Consider the following 18,150-nt stretch of genomic DNA (forward strand, 5'->3'; position numbering starts at 1 on the left):
TGAGTTTGCATTTCCGGGTAGGGGGTACGTGTTACTTGTGGGCACCTTGATGTCGATCTTTTTCTTATTAGTTAGCTATCATGCAAGGTTCCACACAATTGGGCTAATTTACGAAAGAAGTTGAGGGACTAAGAAAAGCAAGATATAAGCAGGATAAGCTTTAGCTCCATGTTCACTGGCTTAAAAAAAAAATACCGCTGCTCGAGGAGTTAAGCGTTTTACCTGTAGCAGGAACTCATGTTATCCTATGTGTCCATGCACATTACATAGTTTAGAGGCATTTTTTAAGCTCAGCATTTAGAGACAGAAAAAAACTTCTGCTTTGCATTTTTGAGAGCTTTTTTTCTGGCAGAAAAAAAATGTTAAATGCCCCTAAATGCTAATACAAAAAAACGCTTTTTTCTCATGAGCACTGGCGTTTTTTAAGCCAATGTGCATGGAGCGTAAGAATGAACTGCCCACCAAGGTTCACACCTGCATAAACATGAATTGATCCCCATCAGATTTTCTGAGTTGATCAGTTGGTATTCGTCACCTGCATAATATTCTCTTTATGTTTTATAAACTTTTAACTCGCTTACAAGCAAACATTCAAATATATTCAGATGCACAGACACTGTGGATGCACACTTCTAAAAAACTTCCTAGTAAGTAACACCAACAAACTTGTAAATGATCCAGAAAGTATTGCCCTGAAGTAGTTATTGCACAATAAAAATGCAATATGGTACTATTTAATTTTAACCATAAGGAAAGGAAAATTATACAAAAGCACCTGTTTTGCAAAGTTCTGTTGTAAACAACTAATTTATTGATAATTGAATTAATTAGTTTCAAAGTCTTCTTTGAATTCATTTTGCAAGGAAAAACATTTTGTAAATACCAAACATCATTATTATTTCAGGTATCAGTGAAAATACGCTTTTTAAACTGTATAACAGAATAAAGTTTGCAAATTTCAAGACAAATCATATCATATTTATTTTATTAAATGTAACATGAGTAAGTATTTTTTTTTACATTTTTTAGTATACTTTACTGTATATTTTATTTACACTCTTTATACTAATTTTGTTTGAATTGTATGCATATAACATAGTATGCAGTATGAAAACCCAGTGGAGCATTATTTGTTACTGTATTGCAGGTAGGATACAGGTACAGCAACTAATATGGTGCTCTTTAAAGTGGTAGTAAAGTCTGTTTTTTTACTTGTACCTACAGGCAAGCCTATATTAAGGCTTTCCTGTAGGTACTGAAAATATCTCCTAAACATGCACCGTTTAGGAGATATTTACTTGTGTAGCAGTACCGGCGCATGTGCACTGAAGGAACGGCATGCGCATGCCATTCCTTCAGAGATGTGTGCCATAAAAAGTGACTCTCGCACACATGCATGGGATTGACGTCATCACGGCAGTCAAGCCTCTGGAGCCCGGAAACCCGGAAGAAGAATCGAGTGAAGATGGAAGCCCTGTCAATGGTGACTGCACGCCGCTGGAGGGTTTTGTTTTAAGGTAAGTTTCACATGCATACTAGCAGATTATGATGTTGCCTTGCAGGGGAAAAGCTTTTTTTTTTTTGTTCATGATCAGTTTTACTACCGCTTTAAGCTTTTTTTACTTGATGGTGGCTGCAGAAAGGGTTATCATATTCTGTGCTGGCAGCATGTTGTATGGTCAGACCATGGCTCTCAAACAGGGGCAGACTGACCATTGGAGCACTCGGACACTGCCCAAGGGCCCGGGGTTGGTAGGGGGCCCCATAAAATGCCCCTGGAAACTTTTTATAGGCTTTTTTGACTGTGGGCATGGACACAGGGGCCCCATGATCCCCTATTGCCCGGGGCCCCATGAGTTGTCAGTCCCCCCCCTGCTCTCACATAATAGCCTGGATATTTAAACCCTTTTTGTAGCCCATAATAAGAAAAAAAAGCATACAAGCAGATTATTTATTAATTTAAAAGCTGATTGCATCACATTAATAAATACAGAGAGTTCAAACTGGCTTTGAAGGATATTCAGGGCTTTACATATTATACACAGACTAAGAACAAATCTATCTCACCGCTCGAAAACAATATGTAAGAATGCTATACATGTAATTCTTTTCTTTCTCTACCTATTCATACATTTTCAGATTGAGGTTAACATGATACTAAACCCATTTGTACATGCTTTTTGACATGTGGGTAGTGAAAAATAGCATTAACATGATTGTTGACATATAGGGCCCTCAGCACCTCCCGACACCGAGCCCTCAGCACCTCCTGATGCCGGGCTCTCAGCACCTCCCGACGCCGGGCCCTCAGCACCTCCTGACGCCGAGCCCTCAACACCTCCTGATGCCAGGCCCACAACACCTCCAAACACCGCGCCCCACGGCTCGTCCAGTCGCCGAACCACTGTACCCACCGACGCCGTTCCACAACATCCACGGACGCCGGCCTACAGCACCCACAGACTGCAACCAGCCAGCTGCGGACCCAGCTGCCCACCACTCTCACCCCCCTCCTACGATTGGACACTGATGAACTCCATCATGGCATAATGGACTCTCCCCATCCTCAAGTCCTGACTGAAACCTCCCTCCTCCCCGACCCTACCAGCACTCCACTCACCCTAGCATGCCACCTGCACTCCTCCTCCTCGTTCTCCTCTCCTCCATTCCCAAACTTTCCTCCCTCTACCCCTTTACTCCCCCAAAACAGCTCTACATTGCACCCTCACTTCTTCCTTCTCCCCTCTACGGCTCTCACCACCTCCTCCTGATACTCCACTCCCCTGCCGACCCACACGCTACCACCAACAGACCCACACACTCCTGCACATACCATTCCCATGCCACCTTCCTCACCCTTCTCCTTTTCCTAACCGCCGGAGACATCTCCCCGAACCCTGGCCCCCACCTCCCCACTCTCCCGCTCAGCACCCCCCTGCTCCCACCAGCCGCCTCAACCCCCTCAACCTCATATCTGTCCCCCTCCTCCCCGCATCCACCCCTCCTCTCTCGGTTGCACTCCTGAAGCCCCTGTTTGGTTTGCAACAAGCTCACCGCCATCCACGACCTCTTTGTCTCCCACTCCCTCAGCCTCCTAGCGGTCACTGAAACCTGGATCCAAGCCACTGACTCCACCTCCCCTGCAGCACTCTCCCATGGAGGCCTCGTCTGGACCTACTCACCCAGACCAAGCGGCCGCAGAGGCGGTGGGGTCGGTATGTTCCTGCCACTGCTGAGCACCTTCCAGGTCCTCCCTAACCCCCCCTCCCTATCCTTCTCCTCCTTCGAGGCCCACTGGATCCGGCTCTTCTCTCCCACCCCCCTGAGGATTGCGGTAATCTATCGGCCTCCTGGTTCTGCATCCTTCTTCCTAGACAACTTTGCCGCCTGGCTTCCCTTCTTCCTCTCCTCTGAGCTACCGACCATCATCCTAGGGGACTTCAACATCCCCATCAATGCCAACAACCCGGCTACTTCCCAACTCCTCCTCCTAAACTCCTCCTTCACGCTCATACAGCACACACTTCACTAACACCCCCTTCCCCCCTCTGACCACCACCTCCTCACATTCTCCATCTCCCCCTCCCTTAACTCCCCCCCAAAGCGTCCAACCATCACCCGTAACCTCCGCAACCTGAACCCGACCCATCTCCACCCGGCAGCTGACCGTCTGTATGACAGTATCCTCCCTCTGTCATTCTGTCATACCCTGACCTGGCCACTACTGTGTACAACGATTCACTGTCGGCTGCCCTCGACTCCCTGGCACCCCTAACCACGTGTAACACGAGACCCCGACCGCTTCAACCCTGGCAAAATGACTCAAACGACGCAATCACGTGCTGGAGCGCTTATGGCGCAAAACCAGATCCCCTCGCGCGTTCTCCCTCTACAAAGCTGCCTTCCTCACCTACACCACCTCCCTCCACACCTCCAAGCAAGCCTATTTCGTAACCCTTATCAACACCCTCTCCACCTGTCCTCGCCACTTTCAAATCCCTGCTCTCTCCCCCCCACCTCCACTCACCACCTCGAGATTGCCAATCATTTCCAAAACAAGATTGACGCAATCGGTAAGGACATTGTCAACTCACAATCTACCTCTCCACCTAGGCCCCCTCTCTCCATCAACCCCTCAACCCTCCCCTTCTCCAACCTCATAGCCGCACTACCCCCCACTATACCTAACGCCCCGCACACTATCACTTCCCCATTGCTCCACTCCTTCAGCCCAGCTACCACTGAAGAGGTCTCTAAGGTCTTCACTGAAGCCCGCCTCACCACCTGCCCCCTGGACCCTATCCCCTCACAACTCCTCCAGTCACCCCCCCCTCCATCATTTGCTCCCTCACCCACATTTTCAATCTCTCCCTCTCCACTGGCACTTTCCCCTTCCCTCTAAAGCACGCGCACATCACCCCCATACTCAAAAAAACCCTCCCTTGACCCCACTGACCTAAACAACCTTAGACCCATCTCCTTGCTACCATTCACTTCCAAGCTCCTTGAGCGCCTGGCCTACAATCGCCTAAGCGCCCACCTCACTGATAACAACCTCCTTGATCATCTACAATCTGGCTTCCGTCCCCTACACTCCACTGAACCTGCCCTACTTAAAATCACCCATGACCTGCTAACCGCCAAAGCTACTGGCCATTACTCTGTCCTCCTGCTCCTCGACCTCTCTGCAGCCTTCGACACAGTCGACCACCTCTCCTCCTTACTAAACTGCGCTCCCTTGGCATCAGGGACGCTGCTCTCTCCTGGTTCTCCTCCTACCTGTCCCAACGCTCCTTCAGCGTCACCTATAACATTGCCACCTTCCCCTCTCTCCCCTCTCTGTCGGAGTCCCCCAAGGCTCTGTCCTCGGACCCCTCCTCTTCTCCATCTACACCTCTTCCCTTGGCAAATTAATACACTCCCACGGCTTCAATTACCACCTCTACGCCGACGACACACAAATTTACCTCTCCACCCCCCACCTCACCCCCTCACTCTCCGCCTGCATCGCCCACCTCCTGAATGACATATCAGACTGGATGTCGCTCCATTTCCTCAAATTTAACCTGTCCAAAACCGAGCTCCTGGTGTTCCCCCCAGCCTGCGCCCCCCCTCCCCCCATCGTCTCCATCACTACTAACAACGCCACCATCACTCCCACCCCACACGCCAAAGTCCTGGGTGTCACCCTGGACTCAAACCTTTCCTTCCAACCTCACGTCCAATTACTATCAAGGTCATTCAGGCTCCACCTCCGCAACATCTCCAAGATACGTACATTCCTCACCCCAGACACTACCAAACAACTCGTACACTCCCTCATCATCTCACGCCTGGACTACTGCAACTCCCTTCTCACTGACCTACCCAAACTCCAGTCGATCCTGAACTCAGTGGAGAGACTCATCCGCTCCACATCCGCCACCCCCCTCTGCCAATCCCTCCACTGGCTCCCGATTGCCCAGCGCATCAAATTCAAACTGCTAACTCTGACCTCTAACTCTCCTCCTCCCATGCCCGATTGCAGGACTTCTCCAAGACTTCCCCCATCCTCTGGAACTCCCTACCCCAATCCATCAGACTGTCACCTACCCTCCTCACCTTCAGGCGCACCCTGAAAACCCACCTCTTCAGGGAAGCCTACCCCACCCTCACCTAACAAATAACCTCCTCCTCTCCTCCCACCACTCCTTCCCCTACAGCCATTTCCTCCTGTACCACTTTCCCTTCCCTCCTATATTGTAAGCTCGAAAGAGCAGGTCCCTCGAACCCCTCGTGTATTGTATTGTTACTGTCTTGTCTCATGTTCTGTCCCCCTTGCTATTGTACAGCGCTGAGCAAACCCTTTGGCGCTATATAAATACTGTATAATAATAATAATAATAACATCATTTGAACAATTTTTTTTTTAATTGATGCCTTTTTTGAGATCTGTAACTCAGTCTCATGATCATTTTCAACTTCCTCTGCCACTCAATGGTCAATATATGGGTGGAGCTCATTACTTGCTTGTGACGCATCCTGCATGATCCTGTACTTTGTCCAGGACCACACAGAGCTGATTGGCGCTTGCAGTCACATTACTATTTTTTTTTTAATTGAGCAATAACATAACTTAAACAAAAGCTCATATCTGTAATATTTGCTTAGTTTTCACCACTCATTTAAGGGAAAATGTAATTCTTTATTATCTTCTCAGCCACCCCACGTGACAGTCTTTTGGGGAGAAACCAGAACTGTGATTGACAGCGGCTTGTCCTTCTTGTCAGCCATACCATGTGAAACTCCTGACTGAGCACTACAGGAAGTGATCCACTGTCCACTTGGGATGGCTGGGGGAAGAGGAAATGAAGAAGGAAGTGCCTTCTCAACACTGAAAATGGAGCGTGCCCAGAGAGAGTGGCAACCCAAAAGATTGAGGATTAACTGGTATAGCAATGCCACTCTGAATAAGCATAACTACCTGGCAGAATCAACAGGTAATTACTTTTTACTAATCTACTTTTGAAGGGTCCATGCCATTAGGGTGTGCACAACAAAGTTTGAGAAAAAAATTGCATCTATGTACTATATATATATATATATATATATATATATATATATATATATATGCACAATCTTCCTTGCGGCATTTTGCCCTGCCTACACATTATCTCCCTGCCTGCAGATTCAGAGTGAAGGAATAATGCTTCCACACTTATAAACCCTTATAAGCAGAGCCGCTTACTGGGAGATCATTTCCATCTCCCCACTGGCACACAGAGAGATAATGCTAATGCAAACAGGGTGATTAGGGTGTGCCCAGACACATCCAGCCAGGGGCGGACTGACAACTCATGGTGCCCCCAGCCATTAGGAGATCATGTGGCCCCTGTGTCCTCACCCACACTCAAACCACACCCAAAAAAGCCTATGAAAGGTACCAGGGGCATCTCGTGGGGCCCCCTACTGACCCCGGGCCCTCGGGCAGTGCTCAAGCTCCTAAATGGTCAGTCCACCCCTGCATCCAGCTCACCCTGTGCACACGCCTACGGTCTATGCACACAGGAATTAAAAAACACTGCTTCTACGGGAGTTTTGCATTTTTTTCTCCTGCCTGTGAAAGCAGCTCAATGTTATCCTATGTGTCCCTGCACATTAGGGCGTTGAGAGGCTTATTTCAAGAGGAGAGTTTAGAGGCAGAAAAAACATCACAAGTGTGCTTTTTAGTGGAGTTTTCAGGCAGAAACAAAACAGCTAAATGCTCATAAACATGCATACACGCAGTATTTAGGAGTGTTCAGTATTTTCAAGTGTACATTGAAAAATGAGCAGAGGAGAATGTTTTGGAAAAAACACTTAAAAGCAAATGCTCATAAACTCTCCTAAACTCTTTTGCATTATGAGGTATTATGAACATTTTTATGCCTCTTTTTCTGGCAGAGGTTCTGGCTTTTTATTGTGCTCGTAATGTGCATGGCTTTACATTTTTTGTTTTTATGTTTAGGAAAAATAGAGCTAAATATTAATGAATGCCAAAGCTCAGTATCCTTCATATCCCTCTGTAATCACTTTTAAGTGCTGGATGTATAACTCTGTGCAGGTGTTGTTAGAGCTGAGCTTTAAAGTGGCAATTTAAGGGGGGGGCAACATGGTTATTTTTTTATAATCAGCCACAAAGAGCTTTCGTTTTGAAATGTAGAGAATGGTTAAGACCCCTTTCCTGCTTGTGTCTTGTTAGGGACATTTACTTTAACTTCCTGTCCTACAGACACAGCAGGATGTAAAAGGGGAACTCTTCAAAATGAGAGGATGTCTTCTTTTAGACCAGATGTCGCAAAACCTAGGCTCCGAATACACATGTGGCTCCCTGTCACTGCAGATATACATCACATCCGCCAGTGTGCGACACCCTGCCGGACACTCCACCAGACATCCCGCTGGACACCCTGCCGGACACCCTGCTGGACATCCCGCTGGACACCCTGCTGGACACCCCGCTGGACACCCCGCCAGTACAAGATATATTGTGATAGGATGGCCAACCTGATAGGGTGGCCAACCATGGATAAATCCAAGAAAAGAAAAGTTTCAGAAGAAAACAGAACGTTTAATAGTTCGTGGGCAGATCAATTTGCTTTCACTACTGACGAGACTGGTTTACCAGTATGCCTATTATGTGGTGAGATTCTGGCAAACAACAAAAAGTTGAATGTTGCAAGGCATTTCCAGAATAAACACACAGCCTGTGCTGAAAAATATCCAGATGGAGATGAGAGAAGAAAAGTTGTTTCGGAACTGATGCAGAAGGCTGATCTGAGCAAAAATCATTACAAGAAGTGGATGAAGTCTACAAATTCAACTACACATGCTAGTTTTGTGGCTGCTCAGGAAATAGTCAAACACGGGAAGCCATTCATAGATGGAGATTATATAAAAGAATAATTCTTTAAGATTTCAGAACATCTATTCTCGGACTTCAAAAACAAGAGTGAAATTGTGCAGAAAATCAGAGATATGCCTCTCTCTGCGAAGATATACATAGCATAAAGGTAAAAAATTATATATGCAGTGTTATCTTCATTTTAGATGTCATAAGCGTTTTGTGGCTCCCAGTGTTTTGTTTTTTTTTGTGGGAAAATGGTCCAAATGGCTTTTTGATTGTTTAAGGTTGCTGACCCTTGTCTTAGACAGTTATCATCATAGCTGGTATCCCCATTAGAAGATTCTTTCCCATTTCTACAACTGAAAGAGGTTGATTTACTAAAGGCAAATGGGCTGGTCTAAGTATTTCAAATACTGCTGCTCTACTGGGATTTTCACGCAAAAACATCTCTAGGCTTTACAGAGAATGGTCCGAAAAAGAGAAAATGTCCAGGGAGCTGCAGTTGTGTGGGCGAAAATGCCTTGTTGATATCAGAGGTCAGAGGAGAATGGGCAGACTGGTTTGAGATGATAGGAAGGCAACAGTAACTCAAATAACCACTCGTTACAACCAGTTTATGCAGAATACCATCTCTGAGTGCACAACATGTCTAACCTTGAAGCAGATGGGCTACAGCAGCAGAAGACTACACTGGATGCCACTCCTGTCAGCTAAGAAAAGGAAACAGAGGTTACAATTTGCATAGGCTCATCACAATTGGAAAATAGAAGATTGGAAAAACGTTGCCTGGTCTGATGAGTCTCGATTTCAGCTGCGACATTCAGATGGTGGGGTCATAAAGTGGTACAAACAACATGAGAGCAGGAATCCATTTTGCCTTGTTTCAGGCTAGTGGTGGTGGTGGTGTAATGGTGTGGCAGATATTTTCTTGTCACACTTTGGGCCCCTTTGTACCAACTGAGCATCGTTTAAATGCCACAGCCTACCTGAGTATTGTTACTGACCATGTCCACCTCCTTATGACTACAGTGTACCGATCTTCTGATGGCTACTTCCAGCAGGATAATACACCATGTCACAAAGGTCAAATCATCGCAAACTGGTTTCTTGAATATGACAATGAGTTCACTGTACTCCAATGGTCTCCACAGTCATTAGATCTCAATCCAGTAGGGTCCCTTTTGGATGGTGGAACAGGAGATTCGCATCATAAATGTGCAGCCAAAAAATCTGCAGCAACTGCGTGATGCTATCATAACAATATGGACCCAAATCTCTGAATGTTTCCAACAACTTGTTGAATCTATGCCACAAAGAATTAAGGCGGTCCTGAAGGAAAAAGGGGGTCCAAACCAGGACTAGCAAGGTGCCTAATAAAGTGGCTGGTGAGTGTAGACTGTGCACTTTGCGAAGTGCAGTTGCACTGTGCAAGTTTAGTTGTTATAGAGCTTAGTAAATGAGATAAAGCTTCACTTTGCAAAGAATACCAATCACGTGATAGGAAAATGAAACAAAAAACAGTGTTTTTGCTTGCACATTATAGGATGATGGAAGCCAGCAGAGTTTCTGCTCATTTACTAAGCTCTGGAGCAACTGCACTTGCAAAGTGAACCATCTATTTGCCTTTAGTAAACCAAACCCCAAATCTTTGAATTTCCCATCACTTGCTCTTCCAGGAACAATGGTCACGAAAACCAATAGAAACGTCACAACTCCCCAGTAGGGACACAGACAGCAATAAAATATAACAGTGGTTCTTACCCTCCTGCATTATATCCAAAACTAAAATAAAGTTTTGACTTTGCATACACTTTAACAGTCTTTTCCTTTAATCTCCATGTAGATCTCAAAGTACCAGTGCTAAAAGCAGACATTCTTATTTACTATCCTATTTTGTCAACGAACAATCATTTCTAAAAAGTTTGTAGTTTTATACAGTGGTGACTCTAGGAACAATATACTGTATAAGGGGGGCACATAAGATACCACAGTCAAAATGGGGGGGGGGCACTAATAATTGTAACCACTAAATCATACCAGTGAACAAAAAAACAAAAAAGTATGTATAAATAAAATTACAAACTACGAGAGTAATGTGGTATGCAATTATAACGTTTTATTGTACCAACCTTATACTTAACAGACAAGCTTTCGAGAGTTTTCCTTTCTTCCTCAGGTATTGCTTCAGACCAGAGAAATAGGAGAGTACAGGAAATGGTCAGCGACTGCAGGCATACTACAGGAGATGGTCAGAGACTGCAGACATGGTACAGGAGATGGTCAGAGACTGCAGACATGGTACAAGAGATGGTCAGAGACTGCAAACATGGTACAGAAGATGGTCAGAGATTGCAGGCATACCGAAGGAGATGGTCAGAGACTACAGACATGATACAGGAGATGGTCAGTGACTGCAGGCAAAAACAGAAGATGGTCAGAGACTGCAGACATACTACAGGAGATGTTCAGAGACTGCAGACATACTACAATAGATGGTCGGAGACTGAAGACATAATACAGGAGATGATCAGAGACTGCAGACTTGATACAGGAGATGGACAGAGACTGCAGGCATACTGCAGCAGATGGTCATAGACTGCAGACATACTACAGGGGATGGTCAGAGACTGAAGACATAATACAGTAATACAGGAGATGATCAGAGACTACAGGAAAACTACAGGGGATGGTCAAAGACTGCAGACATGCTACAGGAAATAATCAGAGACTCCATGCATACTACAGGAGATGATCAGAGATTGAAGACATGATACAGGAGACGGTCATAGATTGAACACATGATATAGGAGATGGGCAGAGACTGCAGACATACTACAGGAAATGGTCAGAGACTGCAGACGTGATACAGGAGATGGTCAGAGACTGCAGGCATACTTCAGCAGATGGTCAAAGACTGCAGGCATACTACAGGGGACGGTCAGAGACTGCAATTATGATACAGAAGATTGTCAGAGACTGCAGACACACTACAGGAGACCATAAGAGAATGCAGACATACTACAGGAGATGGTCAGAGACTGCAGACATACTACAGAAGATGATCAGAGACTGAAGACATAATACAGGAGAGGATCAGAGACTACAGGCATACTACAGGAGATGGTCAGAGACTGCAGGCATACTATAGAAGATTGTTAAAGACTGCAGGAATACTACAGGGGACGGTCAGAGACTGCAATTGTAATACAGAAGATTGTCAGAGACTGCAGACATACTACAGGAGACGATAAGAGACTGCAGACATACTACAGGAGATGGTCCGTGATTGCAGGCAAACTACAGGAGAGGGTCAAAGACTGCAAACATACTACAGGAGATGGTAGAGAGGGGGTGAGGGTGGGGTGAGAGAGGTGGAGGGGTGAGAGAGAGGATGAGAGAGGGTGAGAGGGGGTGAGAGAGAGAGACACCTAGCCTTGCCCTTATCTGCAGTCCCTCCTGTGCCTCCTTGTCTCAGTCCCTGTTTATGGGTAGGTGTGTGTGATGCCTATTACCTACCTCCTGCCCGTCCTTGTCCTCTTGGGACACAGTCAGTGTGTCCTTCTGTTGATGTTGGAGCTGGGAGCCGAGAGGAGGTTGAAGAAGGAGTCCAGGCTCTGGGAAGCACCAGGGATGCTGCACCCTCTGCTGCAGTGCCTCTTCAGGGGTCAAGGTGCTGGTGGAGGTCTTCTCTTTCCCTGGTTCTCAGTCTTAACCACCCATGGCACTGGATTTAGCTCTGCTGCCCTGCTCCCGCTGCCACCGGACTCTCCATGACAAGGGGTTCAATGAGCAGCTGCTTTGGGTACCCCAGGGCAGCTGCCCCTTTTGCACCACATTAAAGACGGCCATGGCTGCCTGGCCAGTGGGGGGGGGGCACATGGGGGGGGCAAGGAATTACCTTGCCCCACTGTAACAACGGCCCTATTTTTATCTGATAATTGTGCTAAATGATATCGCCCCATGAGATCATAACTTTAGTATAGAACCCAGAGAGGAATTTAACCTGACTGTGTTCCAGAAACTCCATATGCCAGCATAGGCAAGATGCATTAATTTTAGAAAGTTCATTGTAATAAGTGAATATAATTATTATTAAACACAATAGTATTTTTGTCTTGGTTAAATTCACTAAAGTTCAATAATAGAAGACTGCCTTGAATATTTACGTGTATGTATGTATGTATGTATGTCGTAATTTTTAGAGATGCAACATATTTCATAAATTAACAAGGTCTCACAAAGTACATAAATAGTAAATATTTGGAGACACAGCCCTTCCTTCACTCTAATGTCTTCTTGGATAAAAATTCAGTTGCCTCCCACTGATATAATTTGTTTCACACTCACAGTCTGGCAGCATGAATCAAATGTTGACATTCCAATTTCATGCACACATGGGTATTTGGCAAAGGAATCAGTTTCTTGACTATTCAGTATCTGTGAACCTGTGCACTCAGAGGTAAGGGGTTTAAAGGGACAGCACGCAAAGGGAATGTCACCAACAGGGATGTAAATAATAAAAACCTGACAGATAGTCTAACTCTCCCAACTACTAAAAAAAGTAGTTTTATTGTTGTATTTGTCTCTCTTGCGATGTTTTCTCCCCTGTTCTTCTTTCAATAACTACCATCATTGGGAAGAGTATTGAGTGAAATGCCAAAGCAACGCAGCAAAAAATCCAAACCTTTTCTACTCTATTAAAAAAAAGAATAAAATGTTGTCTAGAGTTCAAATATATTAATGTCCAAAGATTGTTTTTTATGTATATGTTGTAATTATATATACAGGGGTTAGACAAAAAAATGGAAACACTTCATGATCTGCAGAATGAAAGTGGTGTAACATTCTTTTGCTTGGGAAGGAAGTGAGGTGGGAAGCCTCACTTTGGTCATTTACTACTTGCACTGCTAGTAATACAGAGTCATGTCAGAGCTTACTGAGCTTCAAAGACGGCAAATTGTTGGTGCCTGCTTAGCTGGTGCCTCTGTGACTGAAGTTGTCAATCTATTTGCTGTGTACAGTATCAAAGGTTATGACAGCATATACAGTTGCCGGGGAAAACGCCATCTGATAAGTACAAATGCGGTTGACATGGTCAACTGACCGAAAAAGACAAAAGGGCATTGTGCAGGATTGTAAAGCCGAATAAGAAAACAACCCATAAAGAATGAGATGTGAGCTCTGCAATCACTTTTGCAGCAGTTGTTTTCTTATTCCGGGTCACAATCCTTCACAATGTAATTTTGTCTCTTTCAGTCAGTTGACCATGTTGACATCGCTCATGCTTAGCAGACAACGTTTTCCCAGAAACCGAGTATGCCGTCATAACCTTTGATACTGTACCTCGCGATACGGCAAATAAATTGGCAACTTCAGGCACAGAGGCACAGGCTAAGTGGGCACCAACAATTTGCCCTCTTTGAAACTCAGTAAGCTCTGACATGACTCTGTATTACTAGCAGCGCACGTCCTGAATGATGAAAGCGAGGCATTCCACCTGTTAGCTAGGTGTCTCATCATACAGTGGAAGCAAAAAGCACATCACTTCCGCTTTCAAAGCAAAACATGTTGTCACTTTCACACCTGCAAAACATGTAATGTTTCCATTTTTTTGTCCGACACCTGTATAAAAAGGAGCAGCCACGTTTGCTTAATATATAGACAGGCCCTGCTTGCAGCTTTTCGAAGCTACTAGATGTATTGCTGCTTTTCACAAAGCAAGTTTCTGGGTCTGCTGACTTACTAAAAAAATGTAGTCCAGTTATCTCAGATATTGCTAAACAGAAAGACAGCGTTATTACAGTAAAATATACATCCCTTGGATGACTAATCTAGAATCACAATATAGTAACATAAACATAACATAATATACAGGTGAAACTCGAAAAATTAGAATATCGTACAAAAGTTAATTTATTTCAGTAATGCAACTTAAAAGGTGAAACTAATATATGAGATAGACTCATTACATGCAAAGCAAGATAGTTCAAGCCGTGATTTGTCATAATTGTGATGATTATGGCTTACTGCTCATGAAAACCCCAAATCCACAATCTCAGAATATTGTGAAAAGGTGCAATATTCTAGGTTCAAAGTGTCCCACTCTAATCAGCTTATTAAGCCATAACACCTACAAAGGGTTCCTGAGCCTTTAAATGGTCTCTCAGTCTGGTTCAGTAGGAATCACAATCATGGGAAAGACTGCTGACCTGACAGTTGTGCAGAAAACCATCATTGACACCCTCCATAAGGAGGGATAGCCTCAAAAGGTAATTGCAAAAGAAGTTGGATGTTCCCAAAGTTCTGTATCAAAGTACATTAATAGAAAGTTATGTGGAAGGGAAAAGTGTGGAAGAAAAAGGTGCACAAGCAGCAGGGATGACCGCAGCCTGGAGAGGATTGTCAGGAAAAGGCCATTCAAAAGTGTTGGGGACTTTCACAAGGAGTGGACTGAGGCTGGAGTCAGTGCATCAAGAGCCACCACACACAGACGGATCCTGAGCATGGGCTTCAAATGTCATATTCCTCTTGTCAAGCCACTCCTGAACAACAAACAACATCAGAAGCGTCTTACCTGGGCTAAAGAAAAACAGACCTGGTCTGTTGCTCAGTGGTCCAAAGTCCTCTTTTCTGATGAGAGCAACTTTTGCATCTCATTTGGAAACCAAGGACCCAGAGTATGGAAGAAGAATGGAGAGGCACACACTGCACGATGCTTGAAGTCCAGTGTGAAGTTTCCACAGTCTGTGTTGATTTAGGGAGCCATGTCATCTTCTGGTGTTGATCCACTGTGCTTCATTAAGTCCAGGGTCAACACAGCCGTCTACCAGGAGATTTTGGAGCACTTCATGCTTCCTTCCGCAAATGAGCTTTATGGGGATGCTGACTTCATTTTCCAGCAGGACTTGGCACCTGCCCACACTGCCAAAAGCACCAAAACCTGGTTCAATGACCGTGGGATTACTGTGCTTAATTGGCCAGCAAACTCGTCTGACCTGAACCCCATAGAGAATCTATGGGGCATTGCCAAGAGAAAGATGAGAAACATGAGAACGAACAATGCAGAAGAGCTGAAGGCTGCTATTGAAGCATCCTGGTCTTCCATAACACCTCAGCAGTGCCACAGGCTGAGAGCTTCCATGCCACGTGGCATTGAGGCAGTAATTGCTGCAAAAGGGGCCAAAACCAAATACTGCGTACATATGCATGCTTATACTTTTCAGAGATCCGATATTGTTCTATGGACAATCCTTGTTTTATTGATTGCATGTAATATTCTAATTTTCTGAGATTGTGGATTTGGGGTTTTCATGAGCTGTAAGCCATAATCATCACAATTATGACAAATCACAGCTTGAACTATCTTGCTTTGCATGTAATGAGTCTATCTCATATATTAGTTTCACCTTTTAAGTTGCATTACTGAAATAAATGAACTTTTGCACGATATTCTAATTTTTCGAGTTTCACCTGTAGTAACAAAAACAGAGAAAAACAAGCAAGCAAAATTTTGTAATTTTCATCTAGTTAAATAGTTAGTTGAAAAAAAACATCAAAATCAACTAATAGAGAACTGAATTTATAAATGTATTGAAAGCCTGCATATACAGAAATACAAACCCACAGTTGATACTGGGAAAAGAAAAGAAAAAACCCTTACAAACCTTGGTCCAATTTGCTCCAACAGGAAAAAAAGAAAAAAATCCTTCCTGATCCCCCAAGGCAATCGGATCTGGATCAACAATCTTTGGGCTTTATTACTTATAAATGAATAGCCAAATACAATGATCAGCCATAACTGTATGACCACTGACAGGTTAAAGTGGTTGTAAACCCTCACATATACCCAGTGAAGTGAATAGCCTCAGGTGATACACAGAGATTAAACAAATCCTCCTACATATGTTGTAACTGTCTATCTGTAGTCTTCTTTTCTCTACATCTGTTCAAAGTGCTGAATGAATAAAGCTGGTCGGAGAGTTCAGAAAAAAAGTCAGAGAGCTGAAATTGCACACTGCAGAGCTCAGTGGGGGGAGCTTTGAGAGCTGATTGACGGGAGGAAACACCCCCTCCCCCCCCCAAACAGCACACAGGAACAGAGCTGTGGCTGTCAATCTCCTGGAGGTCCTTCCCCTGCCACCATTTTTCTCTTGGTGTCAAGAAAACCTGTCAGACTTGATTCATGCTGATAGCAAAGGGGTGATCAGCATAAGTTCATGAAACTCATGTGTTGAAAGCAGAAAAAATGGAAATTGCAGTTTGTTGTGTATAGGGCTCTGTAGCTGCAGATCAGTCGGGTTGCCCATACTGTCCCGTGTCCACAGCCAAAAGTAACTACAATGGGCACCTGAGCATCAGAACTGAACCACGGAGCAATGGAAGAAGGTGTCCTGGTTTGATGAGTCATGGGTTTTTTTTTTGCATCATGAGGATGGCCTTGGTGCATGGGAAGAGCTGACACCAGGATGTAGTATGATAAGAAGGCAAGCCAATTGAGGCAGTGTGATGCTTTGGACAATGTTCTGCTGAGAAATCTTGGATTCTGCTATTTGTGTGAATGTTATTTTGACACGTGCCACCTACCTAAACATTGTTGTTGACCAAGTACACCCCTTCACGGAAACTGTATTCCCTGATGTCAGTGATTCCCTGATTTCAACAAAATAATGTGTTCTGCCACACTTCAAAAAAGGTTCAAGAATGGTTTGATGAACACAATAACAAGTTCAAGCTGTTGACCTGGCCTTCAAATTTTCCATATCTCAATCCAATAGAGCATCTATGGCATGTGCTGAAAAAACAAGTTCAATCCATGGAGGTCCCACCTCGCAACTTACAAATTCTAAAAGATTTGTTACTGATGGCTTGGTGCCAGATACCAAGTGGTAAAAGGAGTTTTTTTGGAGGCAAAAGGGGGACCTTCTCAATATTAGGTGGGTGACCATAAAGTTATGGCTGATCAGTGGTATATACTGTGCATTTAGAAATGCATCCTACATTTTTAAAAACAGTGGACTGAGATGGGTAGAACCAGTTCCTAAGAAAGTCTGCATCATGTTTTAACAGTTTTTACTGTGAAAAAACATTACCATTTTCAAAGGTTAAACCTCTTTTTCTCCACATGCAAAGAGTGCCTCTTGTCATGTAAAACACACTGAAATGTGGCCACATCTAAATTGCTATTATGTAAGTACTGCAGTAATAGCTCAAATAAAACAAACTATGTATTCCCTGAAAACATTATGGGGGGAATTAACACTTGTATATTCACCACAACTTAAGCACAGAAACAAGGACAGAAAAGTGTGCACCAAATTAATAAACCAATAAGGCTATGTAGGAGAATGAGTATTCCTTGATAGTCAAATTGGGTGACTGTTGGAACCTTCAGAATTCAGCAGACACCTTGTTTGGTTCCACTATGTAGGAAGGGGAACAGGATTTTCTGCTGAGCAAGTCTATGGGGCATATTTAAACTTGAATTAGTCTCACACTCACCTTTTTTTGGCCATTCATCATTGTTGTAGATGTAAAACACATTTGCCAGATGGTGTTGTATTGGCCACTATTTCTAACAAATCTGGCTTCTTAAAAATATGAATACATTTAATACATTTGCAGCACCCTCCTAGGTAGCTAGAGGAAGTTCTAGCTTCAATTGCTAGTTAGAGGCTGAGTAGCAGCCTGGGTGTGATAGCCAGGTGGGTCAAATTTATGTCAGAGCTGAGAGGTTCTGCAGACCAGTTCTCTGCAATTTCTCCCTGCTCTATGACTTAGGAGAAAGA

Source organism: Staurois parvus, unplaced genomic scaffold (genome assembly GCF_062004578.1).
Source record: "Staurois parvus isolate SC_StPar_1 unplaced genomic scaffold, SC_StPar_1.0 ptg000682l, whole genome shotgun sequence".
Classification (NCBI taxonomy): Eukaryota; Metazoa; Chordata; class Amphibia; order Anura; family Ranidae; genus Staurois; species Staurois parvus.